Raw genomic sequence first — 14,772 nt, 5'->3', positions numbered from 1 at the left:
TGGTACCAGGGATTGAACTCGGGTCCTTGCATTTGCAAGGCAGGCCACTGAACCGCTGAGCTAAATTCCTGGCCCTCCTTAATATATCTTATCTAACATGCTTTTCTGTTGTTCTGAGACCTCACATTCCTCTGCATCTGGGTATTGTCTTCTCACCTCTGGGAACATTCAATAGGAAGCCTTCCTATGCTGCCTTTTCACTTTAGCACCTGTACTTAATTCTCTCAAAGCACTCATCAGTTTTTCACTAACTTGACTACTACTTATTTATTTCACCACACCTTACACCTCTGGAGGGCAGGAGATGATTTTCCATTTCTGCATTCCTAGTGCCTGTCTTAAAAACCTGGCATTGTAGTAATTCTTGATGTTCACTACTCCTAGTCAAACAAGCACTGCTCCCCAACTTTCTAATATTGATTATTATTTTGTAAGATTATATTGGATGCGTTTGTGGTGGCACACACTTATAATCTCAGCATGTGGGAAGCTGAAGCAGGTGGATTGTGATGAGTTTGGGGCCAGCTGCACTACATAGGGAGTTTAAGGCATCCTGAACTACATAGTGAGACCCAGTCTTAAAAAGAAATTATATTGGAATTATAAAATATTAGATGTAGAAGAAAGCCTGGAGAAAATATCTGTTGTGCCCTACAAACTGTTATATTCAGAGAAGTTTCTAATTGTTTTGGATCTAGGCAGGGATACTAACTTGGATACTCAGCCCATCTTCTCTGGTATCTCATGGACCAAGGACTTCATGGGAGGAAGGAAAAATAGGTATTTACTAACAAGAAAGAAGAGGGAGGAAAATGGGTAAGTGAAACAGTTTGCAAATTTATCAGTAATTCATTACCCCCCAAAATAGCTCCTGTAGGCGAGAAAAATATTAGATATTTCTTTGCTTAAATTTTGAATATTTTCACTGGCTTACATAGCTGAGTTCCATCAGCTGTGTCTAAGGTGAAATAGCAACTTTTCTTCACTACTCAAGAGCACTGTGATTTGCAGAGCTCCATAACCTGTTAGCATCTGCTCGTTAATAATTTGGAGTTCCCACTTTCCTGCTGATTTTTTATTGCTGAGGCGGAAAAGTGCTAAATGGTAATTTGTTCCTTTAATTTTCTGATTGCAAATTCAAGGAACAAAGAACGAAGCACAGCGACTGTGAAATACCATTATTATTTTATCACCAATAGTAGTAGAGTATCCCATTAGTACAACTTCCTAGTAACAAACCCTCATAAAGGCAAGATAGCCAAGCAATGCAAAAGACAAATTTCCATAATGCTACATGAATTATTTTGCATTCAGCAAAACATAGCCTATCACTGCCTAACAGATTAATTGCAATTTTTGCAATTCTAAATCTACCCCACCAACTTTCTGACTGTGCTATGGATGAATTGACTACTGGGCATCCAAGCTAATTATGGGCAGAAGTAGAACCCTACTCCACCTGTACTAAGATTCCGAGGACCACGACTTCAGTATTCAATATCAGGACCCACTGCTAGAGATGCCTCAAAAAGGAAGTAAGGTCTCCCTCGTGATTAAAAAGGTACAGTTTAAGACTATCCTCTTTTCAGATGATAAAAGTGCATGAATTTAAATGTTCTCTGATGAGAGTTGAGGTATACCTTCTGCAAGAAGGAGCAGACTAGAGAGCACATAGTCAGATTTAGGGCTTAAAGTAAAAAAGGGGATCCATAAAAGAATATAGGGAATAATCACATATTCTTTTTGTTCAATCAGTTACTAAAATTTAGCATCTATTTCAATTATGAGTTTAGGTAACAACCACAGTTGCATTAGCAAAAACTATGGCTCTGTTAGTATCAGAAGTCATAATAGTTTTGCATTTATATCACTTTACAGCTGTTGAAAATATCTTGACATGTCCAAACTCAGCATGAATTTGAAATATAATGGTGACCATACCCATCACATTTAACAGAGTCACGTGTTATAGCAAAGTTTGCCTTTTTAAAGTTTTGGTTATACAATTTTAATTTAATATTTCCTTTGTAACCCTATAGTTTTACTTTATTTTCTTCTTTTAGCTTTTTAAACCTTCACTCTGAGAAGCATTTCCAGACTTGACCAGTCCGCCAAGGCATCCATATCTCAAAAGAGAGAATCTCTGCCTTAAAGGTCAAAAAGGGAAAGAAAAATCAGGATTCTGTTAATAAAGTTCTCCAACTTCATAATTTTGCTCTTGGCAAAAAAGCAATGCTCCCATATGAATACACTAATGGACAATTTAAAAATCAATTTTGGGGTAATGATGGTGAGCATGACGACTTCCAAACAGAATCCTTTGCAAGTTGCCAAGTGTTAGGGGGAGACAAAGCCCCCCCGTCCTAGGGAAAGTCACCTTTCATACACTAGCAAAAGAACCCCCGATTCAAACAAGGGAGGATATTTTGGTTGGCAAACGAGCACTGAAATTCAGTGGGTAACAAAAGTTGCGGTGATGAAGCCTCCCTTTGCAATCATTTCCTGTTTCTTTTAAAAACAAGAATCGAAAGAAAGAAAAGTACAAAGGCAGAGAAACTATCTACTCTTTCACAATTATAATCACAGCAAATCACTTAAAAATCCATCTGGATGAAATATTTCACTTCATGAAGTTTCAGGGATTTGATTGTCTGATCTGAGACATGTGCTTATAATTAAATCAAATATAAAATTTGCTATTTTGAGTGCTAATTTTGGGTTAGGCACACAGTTTAATAAATGAGTGGCTGTGGAGCACATGCTATGTACTAAGTACTTTTCTATATCAAAGGTTGTCGTTTTCTTTTGTAAAGGTCCAGATTAGGTGAATGTTAAATAAACAAAAACTCAATTACAATAAAAGACACTGCCAAAAACAATGGGATAAATATTTTCAAAGTGAGGGTTTTGAGCGTTTTGAGGAGAGTTGGCAGACAATATTTTTTAAAGTTTAACATGCACCCTGTTTTTAACCACACCATAAGCTACATACCAGTCTGTAACACAAAGCAGTTCAGGAAGAAAAAGCCATGAGCACCATCACTGTGAGCAAGCCATGCCAGTAGCATAGAGTGGATATGTTTGTTTCTCTTTACAATGTCAGAATTTACTGAATAATGGTAAATTCATGAGCTCATAAAGTTCATCAGCCTTGGTTCTGACAGTAGCCAGTGAGCGTGGCAGACTCTTATTCCACTCTTTAATCACTAGTATCTGTGACACTCAACTTCTATTACACTTCACACAATCACAGGTCACAGAATGACTAAGAGAGGGTCATCCGGCTGCAGGAGCCAAAGAAGAGCTGAAAGCCAAGGCAGAGAGAGAGAGAGACTACAGAGATGTGGAATTCACTGCAGCTGGTGGGGTAAGATTCCAGACCAGGGCTGCAGGAGCCAAAGAAGAGCTGAAAGCCAAGGCAGAGAGAGAGAGAGAGACTACAGAGATGTGGAATTCACTGCAGCTGGTGGGGTAAGATTCCAGACCAGCCACCACTGCTTCCTGGAGTTGTTATGGGAGCAGAGTGAGTTCAAAGCCTCAGTCTGGATGGAAGGGAGTTCTAGTGGGCTCTGTCTTGCAGAGAGACTGATCTGAGCTAATGCACAGAGAGCCAGAGTCCATGACTCTTCCACCAGCAGAGTTGGCTGTCTTTGGCATTACCACACCACACCCTAGGGCTGGGTGTCCCTCCTACTGTGGTCCAGGTGAGGGGTGCAGTGTTTGTTGGTCTGGTGCATCTGCAAAGCTCATGGGCCTGGCTTTCTCTGATATAGATACTTCTTGATTCGCTAATTCAGCTCAATACCTTCACAGGAGGGAGTTTTTATTATTAAGATGAACTGATTTACTAGTTTATGCCTGTGCAGCTAGGAATTGATTTTGTCCAGTGTTTGGGGGTGATCTGTTGACACCGACAGGTCCCCTGGTCATTCTGCCTTGGCATTTGCACAGACAATGGAGTCATCCAGGCCAGAGCTCAGTTTGAAAGCTGCTGTTCTGTACAATGTGGAATAACAAACAGAAGAGTTTGTTCTACACCCCACACCCACACCCGAAGGGTGACTCTTCAATGACACTATTTATACAATAGGAACTGAAGAGTATTTAGTCCATGGGTGGAGTGTGTTGACTTCTGCTCTGGACATCAGGGCAGTGAACAGCAGATACAAAAGTTCCTGTCCTAGGAGTTCATGCTACAGCAGAGGAGCTCTGCAACATGGGAAGAAATGAAGTAACTTCAAGGTGACAGGTGCTGTAGAGGTGTAGAGAGGGGACCAGGATTCCAGAAGAACAACAGCCCAACAGCCCTAGCCCCGGGGTAAGCAGGGGAGGTCACAAGGTGAGTGAAGAGGACAAGGATGGCCTCCTTGAGATGGAAATATTTAAGGACAATTTCAAGGAAATGAGGGAGCAAGTGATGTACCAGAGCACTCCAGCTTCTTAGAACTTCACAGTGGCCACACAGGCCAAACGTTAGCATTTACTTCTGCCAGAATGAGACATGGAAAAGTCAATTTGCACATCAGAATTCTGGTAGTTGTGCCCATTCAGACTTGAACTTCTAGGACAGTCCAAAGCCCTTGCTGTTTTTTTTTTTTAAGCTCTCGAGGTGATTTTAACATGTGATCATGATTGACAATGGGCACTGGCAACACTGACCTTTAACTTACTTGATTTATTTTAAAGAAAACAACCTACCACAAATACATTCACACGCAAAACAATGAGCACTGCCAGACACTCCACAGGCTCTGAGATACTCACTGTGTGGGTCAGGATACTCTGAGAATCAGACACCAAGGAAAGGTTAGAAATGCAGGAAATTGATTCAAAAATTTCTAGAAAGTGGGGCAGAATCTAGGGAAGCTGGAAGAGGAATGAGACCACAGCCAAAAGGGCACAGCAGCCCAGAGACCAAATGCTGGTGTGTATCCATGTCCTGCCCAAGTGACTGGTAATCCAGAGACCAATTGCTGGTAATCTCCACTCACTGGAGGAGGAGTATGTTTATCAGGTCAATGGTTTCAAGGACACACACATGGCCATACTTCTCCATGATAAAGAGCCCACCTCACCCTGCCACACACAGGCTATTTGCTAGTCTGTCGGCTGGCAGTGTTTTTGCAAGCTCCATCCAGGTTTTGCAGGGAACGGCATGGTGAATTGATCAGAGTCTCAAAAGAGTGTTCTTTGAGGAGTCTTTCCTGGTGGCACACAGCTCTGCCATCTCATCTAGGGCAGTGTATGATTTTTTATGCCTATTTTTTTGGAGAGCAAGAAGGAACTTCTCGAGGCTCCCACTTGGCTTTCCCCACTGGGATAGTTTCTATCCTACATCCCAGAAACCCAGCCTTTGTCAGTCCAGAGAGTTCTGAAGGGGGTCTGAATGTGAGCATCTTCTGGGCCACACACCAAATTGTCACTATACCACAGGTCACGGCCTCAGTCCTTGTGTGACCTGGACATGGACCTTCGCCATGAGCCAACCACACTTTCAGTAGCCCTGGAGTCTGAAAGTCCCCTGGGCAGGGCTTCGGTCTGTGCTCAGCTCTGGCATCACCCACTCTCTGAGGATAGGAGACACGGGCCCTTTAGATGTGAGCAGATGCCCTCTGCCTCCCACCCTGCTACTGACATCAGCAACCCTCAGCCTCTCCCTACCTTTCTGCTGGTGGTAATACAATTTTCCATAACATATTAACCACTCTCTTTGTATACATTGTTGCTCTAGAGCTAGGAAGTATGGAACACACAGTTTTGTTGTTGTTGTTGTTTTTCTTTTTTCCAGAAACCACTTAACTTTCTACTGCAAGTGTGTGAATTCCTAAAATATTCTTTTCCCAGTCAAATCAACTTTGTAATAACCCAGGGTGTACAAATTTTAGAGAACTTATATGTCTTGATAATAAAATGGATTTAAGGCTTAAATACTCAGATACATTCCTACGCTTGATAAGGAGAGGAGGATGTTGGGGCAAGTTCACCTTAAAGCAGGTTGTACTCCCTCCTGCGGTGGAGACACGCTCATCTTAATGTCACGTCTCTGCAAACGGCTTCTCCTGTTTGTCACTGAACCATATGTGCGATGCTGTCCCTTCACTGTCTATGTTCAAGGGAGTCTGGGTTCTCTAAGCCCTGCAGATTCCTAGCAGTGGACCTGACTCCTTCTCTAGAAGGGAATAGGCGGGCGACCCAAGGCTGAGCACCTGTATTCAGCAGACCAGGTGAGTGTGCTGACCCCAGGGATATACACAAATTTCCCCTGAGGTCAATTCTGAAGGTCTCGAGTCTAGATTCAAAGAAGGAATATGGAGGCTTTTTAATGCTCAGATCAAAACACACCTCAGTTTAAAGAAATAGTGTGTTGTGGTTTAGATCCACAATGTCCCCCAGAACTCTCATGTGCTTAGAGGAGGGGCTTTTGGAAGGTGACTGGGTCAGGGGACACCATACACAGATGGAGATGGGGACTGGTTAGAGGCTGGTGGCTAGGGCGTGACCTGCAAGGGAGCATCTCCCTCCCCAGCTCCTCCCTTCTCTCTGCTTCTTGCTGCCATGATGTAGAGAGCTTTTCCTCCACAAGGGACTAGTCCACCATGCCATTTCTGCCTTGGAGCCTGCTGAGCAGGGACTGAAACTTCTGAAGTTATGAGTTAGAATAAAGCTCTTCTTTCAGTCTTGGGTATCTGATACTGTGTCCCAGTAATGGGGAATGTGATAAAGACATGGTGTAATCCAGGCAATATTCGTATCCACCTGTTCTTTTAAGAGGCTAATGTATTGATGTTGCTTGTAAGCCTAGAAAATGTTGAAAAAGCATGAAATTCCTCCACAAAACTGTGGGAAGATTTCTAATTGCTGTAGAAAGCATCTTGACCCTAGCAAAGAACATTTTGCTCCCATTAAACTCATAATCCACAGAAAATTAGAATATGTTTTGGGACTGTGGCTTTTGGAGCATTTTCATTTCTTTATTCTAGATTGAAATTTTCTTAGAAAATGGTAGTTTGAAACCCAGCAACTTAGATACCATATGTCTTACAATTACAATTTTTGTTTGCACAGTCTTCTGGGCCATTTGGCTTAATATGCATTTATTTAGGTGTTGCATGAGAAAACTTGTCTAACTTGTGAGACCACTATGATGCTTGGTGCCATGTTCCAAAAAGGCAAGGATAACCCAAAAGTCTCTGGGAAGCAGTTTCATCTCAAAGGACACCAACATCTTCACTTCATAATTGTAGAGGTCTTTTCCATGTGTTTAACATTCTAATTACAACACAGGATCAGGATTTCATTGTTGAAATAGACTAAAGATGTCACTCGAAATATGCCATTGGCTCTGCAGGCCATTTGCCAGCATGCCACTCTAATCATTATGGACTGTCTGTGTGTCCCTCAGGAAGGGTGAACCCTCCCTCTCCCCAATACTCAACATCTGGGATCCATTCTCATTTGGGGATAGGAAAAGACAACTGTTCATCATAAACCACTAGCTTAGCCATGACATATTCAATATAAATGCTACAGTGGGGAATATTCAAGGGTATGTGGAAATTAATTCTCAAGTTTCCAAGTTCAGACTTTTATGGATATATCTCTGAGCTGGTAGGTAAAGATACCAGTGCAAATGGTTAGAAGAAAACCTACACCTTCAACTGTTGCAATGGCAAGTCAAGGTGCATTACATTGTAGGTTCCATCTGGCAGGTATATGCTTCATTACATTAGCAGAATTAGTAGGGACTACATGGTATATTGTTTCAATTATTATTAATGGCCAATACTAATTGGCAACTTGCCTCCAAAAGGGGTCAACACATAATTTAGAAAAGTATTGCAGACTGAAAATAAAGCTAAACTGTCTGTTATTCCAAATTATTAATTTCCATGTCTGAATACTATGGCTGTTTCTGATAGCTTTCAGCTGCACGAAAATAAGAAGATCTTCTGAGAGCTAAATTGTAAGATCACCCCACCTGTAGAGGACCAAAGACACATTGTGCACAGTCAACACATAGAAGAGATCTCAGGTTAGAGCAAGATGTGACTATAATCTGACTAAGGTATAAATGCCATCACAGGAGGCACTGGGCTGGAGCTATGTGTGAACCACAGAAAAATACTGGAATACAGCAAGCAAAGAAACAAACAAAAACACTCTAGTGGTAATCAGAAGACTTGGAGTCTTGCCTGAGACTAAAAAGCTATGCAGATTTAGAAAGGCAACTTTAAATTTAAGCTGTCAAAGGGTTAAAGACAATTTTTCTGTCCCTACAAAAAGGCAGTATTTATCTTTTTCAGGATGAGCCCCAGGACAACACTTATGCCTAGATCCTGCATAGCCTCTGCCAACACCTTTCCACAACATGGAAATCACTCTCTCTTAGTCCTCTGCCCTTCTCCAGGCCCACGTGACCCTGCTGAGGGACACCTACAAGCAGTGCACACGCTTTGCAGAAACAGCCCAACCATGGGGCCACATCTTCACCCACTACGTACAGAACAGAACTGAGAAGAGTTAACACTCTGGGAGCTTCAGAGTCTGTGGTTCCTCAAAATCCGCTCTTCTGTGAACACCACCTACAACCAGGCAAGCTGGTAGGCCCAGGCATCACACAGTATGTTATGTTAATAATAAAACAATAAACATGCAGGCGTTGCTTTACCGAAGCACAATCTGAAACTGGTTTAATTCTAGGGGACATCTTGCTCCCAGTATTTTATGTTTAAAATGCTATTACATGTAATAACAGTTTTAACATAAAAGTGTATCAAGTGAAATACCAGCTCTCAAGATATCAGATTTTGTTTCATGCAAAACTTTGAAATTACAATAGAATACTTATGGAATGGCAATAATTTAGCAGTCTCTCCCATTACCTTTACACTCCATGGTATTATGCTAAAATATACCATAGGACACATTTACTTTCTCCTTATTTGCTTTCCTAATACTTATGGGGCACTATCTTCATGAGTTCTTCCTGAACCGAACCGCTTCTCCCTTACCTGCCCAAATTCTAACCTCTTCAATCTCCAAATCCTCCAGGTAGCCTCTTGGTTTGACCACATTGGTCTTCAGAGAGGGTTTGACCAATAAACCCTCCTAGCCCTTCTTAGTTCCATTATAACATTCTGTTCTAGATTTTTTTTTATAATGTGTGGTGCATCAAATTGCACTTTTGGGAGTCAAAGTACTGAATGTTTTATATGTCCATGTTCTCGAAAGGACTTCAGAAAATGCTGATGTGGGAGTGTTAGAAATGTGTCAAATAAATAATCCATAGAGATTTGGGAAAATGAGTATATTTCTTTTTTTCATTGCAAGCACACATACCTACAGAGAAAAACATGATGATTAAATTTTTAAGCCAACTCAAAAGATCGATTTTAAAGCACTCAGAAAAGACACAGCATTCTCATTATTCATGGTAGTTATGCTCTATAAAGACACTGGGAATTAGCGAATTGGACCATCTCTCCAAAGGAAAATGCAGGGTTGGGTTTCTGTGAGACTCAGGTCATATTGTTTTGTCAATCCTTTATACATACATTGTGTTATCTGTGCTCTTGTTGGAAGCAGGTTTTATACGTTGTTGATTCATTAACCTGGAACTCCTCGACAATAGCACAGTAACAGCTCCTCAGAAGCGGACTTAACACAGGTACAAATATTTTCCCTGTGAGGTGCTTCATGGCTATTTGTGCTTAGCAATAGTAGATTCACTTCAACACTTCACAGCAAAATCACTCGCACAAAGCACAATTTGAAAAATGTGGCTCTACAGAGACCAGGAAGAGGACATTTGTTTCCACTATGAGCTGAAGCACAAAGGTCAGGACTCTATTTGAGTCACCTCACTTCAGAACGTGCACAAGGGTGATTCAAAGTTGTCACTACTGGCCTGCCCCAGAGTGGCTGTGCGTGTACCCTGAGAATTGATTTGAAGTTACCAATACCTCTTGGCAGGTAGGCGAACTTTCAAATGCGGAGTCTATGAGTGAGGAGGACCAACTCTGTGTGATCCACCAGCCTAACATGGACGTTTCCTTTTGCAGCATTTCCTCTGGGACCCATCTATCCCCTTTATAGGGCATCTTAGGAAAAGCAGTGACTCCCAGACAGAAAGCTACTCTTGCCTGAGCTGTTCCATAATGATCTGTGTGTGTGTGTGTGTGTGTGTGTGCGCGCGCGTATGTATGTGAATGTCCATTGCTTCATAAACTCAAACTGGACAGGGGTCCACTCAGTTTAAATTCCAAGGCACATCTGGCTCCCAGTATTTTATTTTTTCAATGATATTAGATGTTCAAACCAGTTTTAATATGGAGATGTTTCAAATCAGATACGAACTCTGAAGATCTTGGATATTGTTTTGCATGAAGCATTTAAATCACAGTGAAATTGTTCCCAAACAGCAATAATATATCAGTCTTTTTCTTTCCATTTCCATTTGTGTAAAATAATATGCATGTTTCTAATATGTATCAATTTGGGTGTATTTTTATTTTTATTTATTTATTTTTTTGGTGTTTTGAGACAGGGTGTTACTATGTAGTTGAGACTGACCTGGAACTCACTATGTAGCCCAGGCTGGTCTTGAACTCACAGTGGTCCTCCTGTCTCAGCCTTCCGAATGCTGGGTTTACAGGCATGCACCACCACACCTGGCTCAATTTGGTTTTAATACAGTGTGATTCCTTCACAAATGCTGTTGGCTGATTCATACTTCAGCTCACACCATGCAAATCTACTTCAAAACTTAGGCTCATTTCCACAGCAAAACTTTGGAAACCCACAGAAAGAGTGGAATGGCTGAGAGACCTGGGAGGAGATGCAGGTGTCAGACTGTCACCACAGTGCCCTTTCCTTGTGACTGGATGGTTCCTCACACCCTACCCAGCTCTGTCCCAAGGCAGGTGATGGATCAGGTGCCATCAGCCACCAGCTGTGTGAGGCACCTGGCATCCTGCCTTGTGTTTCCCCTTCAGCTCTGTAGATGCCTGGTGTCTGTGTGCTCCAGACTGGGGCGTGGGGTTTCAAAAACCCAAGCATCATTCTTTGTAAACAGGAGTCATCCTTTGTCTGGTAGATGGAGTCTCTGACACTAATTTCTTTTCTTTTGAGCAACTTTATCAGTCCTTGTGAGCACCCTTATCTACTCACTGTCAGGAAACTAGGTGCTCATATTTTCCTGGATCTTTAGTTTACTTCTATGTTTTCTATCTGAGCAAAGGAGCAAATGAAGTCACAACAGGTGTACACACATCATTATAATATGAGACCACTCCTGGGAAGTTTTACTTTAAATTTTGGCATTTTTCATATTGTCAAGGAATAAATCAGTACTAGAAAGATAAGACATGAAGGAAAGAAATGATAAAGGTCATAGCAAAAGAGAGACCCCAAAACACGAAAAAGTCAATGAAATGCAGAAAAGGTTCTTTGAAGAGATCAACAAAGCTGACAAACTTTTAGCACAACTAACCAAAAGAAAAGGAGTAAAGACCTAAATAAATAAAATCAGAGAAAAAAAGAGCCATTATAGCTGAAAAATGATTATAACTGGTAGAACAGAGTCTCATTAGAGACTATTATGAACAAAGCCTAGAAGGAATACATTTCTGAGCGCAAAGTATCTGAAGAAACCAATAATGAGTAATGGGATTGAATCAATAAATTAAAAGTCTTGGAACAAAGTAAAGCCCAGGACCAGATGGCTCCACTAGTGAATTTTAACTAAAGTTTTAAAGAAGAATTAACACTAACTCTTCTCAAACCATTAGAACAAATTGAAAGACAAAGAATAGTTCCAAACTTATTCCTTGTGGTCAATGTTACCATGATACCAAAAACAAAGACACAACAAAAAGATGAAACTATAAACTAATATCCCTGATAAATACAGATGTAAACATTCTTAACAAAATTCTAATAAAGTCAATCCAACAGCATACAAAAAACATTATGCATCAGGATCAAGCAGTGTTTATCCCAGGAAAATAAATTGCTAAAATGATAAATGTTATACACCAAATTGATAAATGTCATACACTAAATTAACAGAATCTAGGACCAAATTATGTGATCATTTCAATAGGTGCAGAAAAAAAATTCAATGACTTTCATGATGAGGAAGAAATCTTTCAAAAATCAGGTGTAAAAGCAGCATTAATTAACACAATGAAGTCCACAAACCTACAGCAACATCAAAACAAAAGTGGAAACATTGACATTGGTTCCCCAGGACCAGGAACCAGACAGAGATGTCCACTTTCACCACTCTTATTCAACATGGTATTGAAAGTCATAGCAAAAACAATTAGGCAAGAGAAGGAAATAAAGGACATCCAAATTATATTTGATATAAATAACCTAAGGACTCTACTACACAAGCTATTAGAAATGGTAAATTCAGTTAAGTCACAGAATGCAAAATCAATGTATCCAAAGCAGTAGCATGTTAATACTAGTAATGAATTGCAGTGAAAGAAAGCAAGACAGTAATTTTATTTATCACACACACACACACACACACACACACACACACACACACACAAACGCACACACACACCTAGAAATAAATTTAACAGGGAAATGTCAGACCAGAGTGGTGAACTCCAGCCCTTCTCATCTGACCTGTTAGAAGAGTCCAGCCCTGTCCATCATGAAGCCCGTTTACAAACCATTCAGACCACTGGCCACTTCCTTCTTCCCACAGACACCATGTGTGTTGTGTACCAGACACATTTCCACAACTAAAAATCTTGCACTGGTGTCTTAGTTACTTTTTCTCATTGCTGAAACAAAATATCTGAAATAATTCAAAGTTAAAGAAGGAAAGGCGTATTTAGCTCATAGTTTGTAGAGGCTTCAGGTCATAGTTGGCTGGCTCCAAAGCAGGGTGACGTGGTAGAGCAGAAACAGTTCATGGCAGGCAGAAACCAGAGGCAATAAGGCAGCAAGCAGCAAAGTAGGAAAGTGACAAGCAATGACCCTGCTTTCTGTTGCTTATAGCCTATCTGGGCTACCCATCCATAGTACTTACACCCAGGGTGGGCAGCCTTAATCCTAGCATCATACCCTGAACCAATCCCAGCATCACACATCCTAGATCCCTCCACCTCCTAAAAGTCCCACCTATGACTGAATGAGGCTTTGTGGGGGACATCTAGCTAGAGACCATAACAGTTGGCATCTCCTCTTAGAGCGAACACTAATTTGCACACATACAGTGCTTATGCAAGTGTCTGTAATCTCCAGAGCAGATGTCATAGTAGGTGAGCTGCATTGAAGGAAAGTTCCCATTTTGTGAGAAAGTAGCAGGAATTCTAAGGTCACCAGGGGACAGAGGGGAACAGATAGGAAAGCAAGAGGGATGAGTCTCACTTCTATGGAAAATAGCCAGAATGAGGATAATAAACAAAAACCTAATGGCTTTTATATTTTGGCAATATTAAATATATATATAGTAGCTCACCTCATATGAGAGAAAAGGACCTTCTACATTAGTGCCAATAAAAAGATTCATTTGGGATTAATATAATTTTAAATCAAATTTAATCTATATTCAAGAAAATGTGTATTATATTATTAATACATTTCCTAAACTTATTTTCCTTTTGTTATAAAATTTATCTGACACAAACCATCATGAATCTTTATTGTTTTTAGGTAACACAGAACACAGCACTTAATCCCTTATGATGTGAAGAAAATCTATAACAACGAGATTCAAAAGAGTTGAATATTGTACTAATTCAACAAATTAGTAAAAAGCATTTTTATTAAATTAAAAAATTTTTACTTTCTTTTAAATTTTATTCATCAATAAATTAGTGTCTGCCCTCATTTTCTCTTAAAACAGAAGAGAAATGCAGCTAATTTCATTTTTAAAAGCATCATAAATTAGAGAAAAACATATAAAAGTAACTGAATTGCATATTAATAAAAGAATTAGAAATAAAATAGAAAGCACTTTGGTGTTTATCATGAGTAACATAATGAGAATTAAATTTGGCAGGAGAGTTAGGGAGAACAAGGCTCATGAATTAGAAAAAAGATTCCCACTGTTGCCCTTGCTGTAGCCCTACTAGGGTCATGGTGGGCAAGGGACATAGATCACTATTCATTCCTTAAAGAACATTGAGTGGTTACTCTATGCCAATAAGTAGATGACAATTGATCCCAGGGAAAAACAGATACCACCCCATCTCTATTGTGCTGGTGTCACAACTGTTTCTTCCAGATTTGCATTTTGATGGAATTACCCACATTCCCATGGCAGTTGCCTCAAGGCTTATGGTTTAAACACTGTCTGCAGAGTAACTACTTCCAACTTTTTATCTCCAGGTCTGCAGCCCTTCCCTTCCCTGAAACCTGGGCTTCTGCATCCCACCTTGTGGCTGGGAAACAGGCAGTGCAAGTCCAGCCAGACTCCTGATCTGTTCCCAACTGGAAAAGGAGGATCACCCGTGGCACGTCGTCCTGAAATCTCTTTTCCTTCACCAAGATTCCTGACAGAAAATCCTTTGGCTTCATGTTAGAAACCCTGTGCCCAGGCCCTAGTGTTTTCTCCCTACCACCCACATTTACCAGAGAGTCCTGGCTAGAACCTGGAACGGCTCCTAACTGGCCACAGTTTGCCTGTGTTTCAGTCCACACATTGTCACCAAGGTGACAGTGTTAAGATGTAGGTCATATTGTGTCATTCCTTTTTTTTTTTTTTTTTTTTTTTTTCCATGGTGGAAAATGAGGTCGCTCCCCGTG

Source organism: Fukomys damarensis, unplaced genomic scaffold (genome assembly GCF_012274545.1).
Source record: "Fukomys damarensis isolate Sample0158 unplaced genomic scaffold, DMR_v1.0_HiC HiC_scaffold_16, whole genome shotgun sequence".
Classification (NCBI taxonomy): domain Eukaryota; kingdom Metazoa; phylum Chordata; class Mammalia; order Rodentia; family Bathyergidae; genus Fukomys; species Fukomys damarensis.
The sequence above is the reverse complement of the archived record's forward strand: the minus strand, read 5'-3'. Positions refer to the sequence as shown.